The 4,717-nt window shown below is 41.2% G+C and overlaps 1 pseudogene; it reads right to left on the reverse strand.

Annotated features, from left to right (window-relative positions):
- Nucleotides 1-2,713: 2,713 nt before the first annotated feature.
- Nucleotides 2,714-4,393, reverse strand: LOC146690338 (syncytin-A-like; annotated as a pseudogene).
- Between the last annotated feature and the right edge of the window lie 324 nt (nt 4,394-4,717).

The following is a 4,717-nucleotide window of genomic DNA, read 5'->3' on the forward strand; positions in this document are numbered from 1 at the left end:
ATACACAAGCAGAAAATGCATTAACCTTACAAGGACAAGCTCATAAAGATTAATGCATAGACACTGATTAAACCTGGCTAAGAACACAAACATACGCAATGAAGAACAGCTTGCTATTTGTATGAGTGATAGAATGGTGTGAATGTTTAATAAAATACATTTGAGTTAGAAGTTGAGGAATAACTCAAAGAAGCTATGAGTTATGAAGGGAGTGAGTTATGGAAAAAGAAAAGTGATTAAAGTAGTTTTAAAAAAAAGTGACTTAGGAGTGCTCTGGTACTGAGTGATCAACACTAGTGATCACTGTAGAAAGAAATAAAATAATTTAATAAGTTGGTAATGTTTAAACATATGTTTCTCTTGTTACGGCAACTTCTTGAGATATGACTCAGTATGCAAATTAGCTGGAGTGAGTGGTGACGAAGGAGCTTCCTGTGTGTGTGTGTGTGACTGAGGCTTTCAGGAGAGGAAGCATGGCAGAATGTTCAGGAGTGCAGATTTAAATAGGGAATTTATAGTTTAGTGATGATACGTTGTTGTAAGGGGGTTATGTCTTATGTTGAATCTAAGTATGTTAAAGTGCATAAAGGGGGTGATTGTTGTGTGCAAATTTTGTGGTTTTAACAAGACTTTCGGTGTATTGGGGAGGTGAAATTATGTGGTGGCAAAACTTCTGTGTGTTTAAGGTTTTTGAGGTTGTTGTGGTGATGGGTTGATTCTGTCAGTTAGGTTCGGGTTGTTTTTGTTTTTTGTTTTAATAGAGGGAGTTTTAGGAAACATGGACATGTCTAAGAGGGGGCCCATTATTTTTGTAACAGTGCACTTAGAGAAAACCTGTCAGGTGATTTTGTTTTGTGTTTTCATGAGCTAATAATCAGCTCTCTTTTTCTCATTTTTGTTCTAAGCAGGCCTGCAACAGTGAATACCAGCGCTGACAAATTCTCGGGAGAGCAAATATAAGGTGGGCTTTCCAGATTACAACTGGCTGAGGAGAAAGCTACCTGTGGGGACCTGATCAGGTCGTAAGTCCCTGTCTAAAAGGATTGTAGCGAGTCAATCCAGTCCAAAAGCATAAAGAACTGTTTTCCTATGGAAAATAAAACAAATATATGAGCTCATTTTGCTGAGGGTGGAGAATCTGATCACTTGCGCAGGAGGCTCCACTATTAGCAAAAAATATGGTGTGAATGCATGTGAGTGGATGTGTGTGACTGGATGAAGGTGGGGATGAATAAATGTGGACAAACAATTTGCTTTTACCAGAGAAAATTTCTGTTTTGTTGAGTAGGGTTAGATTATTGTATTGTATTGTGATACCATATTTCTAGGCTTTTCAGGGCCGAGTACAATAACCTCAGTTTTATCTGAATTAAGAAGCAGAAAGTTAGCGGCCATCCAGGTCTTTATGTCTTTAAGACATTCCTGCAGTTTAACTAATTGGTGTGTGTTATCTGGCTTCATGGACAGATAGAGCTGGGTGTCATCTGCATAGCAGTGAAAATGTATGCTATGTCTTCTAATGATACTGCCTAAGGGAAGCATGTATAATGTAAACAGAATTGGTCCTAGCACTGAACCCTGTGGAACTCCATAATTAACCTCAGTGTGTGAAGAGGACTCTCCATTTACATGAACAAATTGGAGTCTATTAGATAGATATGATACAAACCACTGCAGTGCAGTATCTGTAATACCTACAGCATGTTCTAATCACTCTAATAGGATATTATGGTCGACAGTATCGAATGCTGCACTAAGGTCTAGCAGGACAAGCACAGAGATGAGTCCACTGTCAGAGGCCATAAGAAGATCATTTGTAACCTTCACTAAAGCTGTTTCTGTGCTGTGATGAGCTCTGAAACCTGACTGAAACTCTTCAAATAAACCATTCCTCTGCAGATGATCTGTTAGCTGTTTGACAACTACTCTTTCAAGGATTTTTGATATAAAAGGAAGGTTGGAGATTGGCCTATAATTAGCTAAGACTGCTGGGTCTAGAGATGGCTTTTTGAGTAAAGGTTTAACTACAGCCAGCTTGAAGGCCTGTGGTACATAGCCGATTATTAGAGATAAGTTGATCATATTTAAGATCGAAGAATTAATTAATGGCAGGACTTCTTTGAGCAGTTTTGTAGGAATGGGGTCTAAAAGACACGTTGATGGTTTGGAGGAAGTAATTATTGAAGTTAACTCAGAAAGATCAATTGGAGAAAAAGAGTCTAACTTAACATCAATGGTACTAAGAGTAGCTGTAGATAATATTACATCTGTGGGATGATTATTGGTAATTTTTTCTCTAATGATAAAAATGTTATTTGTGAAGAAGTTCATGAAGTCATTACTAGTTGACGTTAAAGGGATGGTTGGCTCAAAAGAGCTCTGACTTTTTGTCAGCCTGGCTACAGTGCTGAAGAGAAACCTGGGGTTGTTCTTATTTTCTTCAATCAGTGATGAATAGTAAGATGTTCTGGCTTTGCAGAGGGCTTTCTTATAAAGCAGCAAACTATTTCTCCAGGCTAAATGATGATCCTCTAGATTTGTGACACGCCATTTCCTCTCCAGATTACGAGTCATCTGCTTTAGGGTACGTGTTTGAGAATTTGTCAGTGGTGTGTGACATTTTTAAATACGATGAAGGAATACAAGACAGTCATAAGGAGTTTCATAGAGCTACGTGCACGGGTGAGTGATCGGGTGATACTCACAACCGAGGCATTGCAGTCAGATTTATTTATACCAAGAGACAGTTGCATAGCATTTCCTGTTTTTCAAGCTTACTTATCAGCATGTGTGTGTGTGTGTGTGTGTGTGTGTGTGTGTGTGTGTGTGTGTGTGTGTGTGTGTGTGTGTGTGTGTGTACGTGACAGGATGTAATGGCATGTGATACAAAAATATATGAACATTTTAATACATTTGAAAGCTTTATAACGGAGGTATCTTTTAATAATAGACATCTGCAGTTTAAACTTAAAAGTTACTTCTATCATTCCCTGTTGTTGTTCAAATATTTTGCATCTTATCAACTTCTAGTCACTTGCGGGTACATTTTCAACTAGAGTGTCATTTAGCAAAGTTAAATGTTCAACATTATAAATTCTTTTTCCTTATTTATATGTCGTCCTCTTCTTCCTCAGAGTCTGTGTCACTTTCATTGTTTTCAAGGAGCATCATAGTCTCTGGTGGGGATGTGACATGGGGAGTTATGGCTGTTGCGATAAGTCTGTTTATCAGTGCTCTGATACAAGGTATGCAACAGCATCCGCACAAGGTGAGTATGGCTGCGAATACTGCTACGGATACCAGGATTGATGACGCCAAACTCCGATATTTCCCAAACATGTCCATCCAGTTGTCCCACGTGGAAGTGTCAACTCCAGAATGCTCCTTCATTTTCTCGTTCAGAGTCTTCAGGCCTTCTAGGGCTCTGGTCAGACTTCCATCAGCTGCTGTGTTGTTAGGGATGAAGGTACAACATTGCTCTCCGAACATCGAACACACCCCATTCTTCTCGCTCAGTAGCATGTCCAGCGCGATTCTGTTCTGGAAAGACATCAGTGATGTAGCTCTCAGTTGCTCAGCTACTGCATGGAGGCCCGATTGTGTCAGGTTTCCTAGGCGTTGCACATTGTAATGGACGTAGTTTATGCGGTCCACGTTCTTGTTGATTGTGCACCACCAACATATTGAAGATTCAAAACCGGCAGCCACTTGGTCCACCAGTTTGTATTCATCTGGTACTCCTCGGGGAATTCCTATGGCGTCGACGTAAGTTGGATCTGGTCCAGGTTGTACTGGTGCTGATCTCTTCTTTCGGCCCTCCAGTTTCAGTTGTCCTGCTGTTATGGTGATGTCAGTGGCTGAGAGTTTGATGACTTGGACGGGCAGCAACAGTGACACCAGTCCAGTTTCCGGGCAGGCGGTCGTACAGTTGTGGGTCCCCACACCACCACCAGACATCGGCTCTGCTCTCTGGTTTGAATGAGGGGTCCACTTCTGTACTGGTTAGACAGCTTGATGCATTAAGGCTTCCCAGCCTCTCTCCTGGACCTGTCATATTTATGCAGGTGTGGTTTGTTGGTGTCACGTCTCGTGAGAAGATGGGTTTTCTCTTTTCTTGTTTGGTGATGGGGAAAATTCTGTCCCATTTTGTGCAGTTTGAGTTTCCAATGTTGGTACAGTTCATGACAGCTGTCAGGCAATCTTCTCCTATAGGTGCAGGTACCACTCTCAGTATTGGTCTTGGTCCTAGGCAGACCATGCAGTCATCACTAGCATCTTGAGCTGCTTGTTCTGCCAGCAACAGCCAGTTGTTTGTGTGTCCTGTGATACCTGTGGTTATTCGGAACCAGTCGTCTGATTTCAGTTTTGGCCCTACTATCATCACTGCTGTCATGGTTGTTGATAGTGGGCCTTTGGTCAAAACAGGAGTTGTGTCTGTAGAAGAGGGGCTCGTTGAGGTGTTTACTTCCTTCGTTATGTTGTTACATATTGACAGGAAATGATGTGGGTCTTTTCCACTCTTGTATATGAACAGGGTTAGATGATAGCAACTTGAGTCTCCTGCCAGCGTTCCACTGAGCGTGCTGGATTTTTTAGTTGTTGGAACCAGGTGGGTTGTTTTCTGTGAACTTGGTGTTTCTCCAGCAGTGGGTTGCTTTCTGTGTTGAAGTTCAGTATCAAATGATCATTTGCTTGAGTCAAGTCCAGTTGTTTTGAA

Source organism: Copadichromis virginalis, linkage group LG16 (assembly GCF_057382275.1).
Source record: "Copadichromis virginalis isolate Kocher_CV1m ecotype Utaka linkage group LG16, C_Virginalis_male_GT1.1, whole genome shotgun sequence".
In the NCBI taxonomy this organism is placed as follows: domain Eukaryota; kingdom Metazoa; phylum Chordata; class Actinopteri; order Cichliformes; family Cichlidae; genus Copadichromis; species Copadichromis virginalis.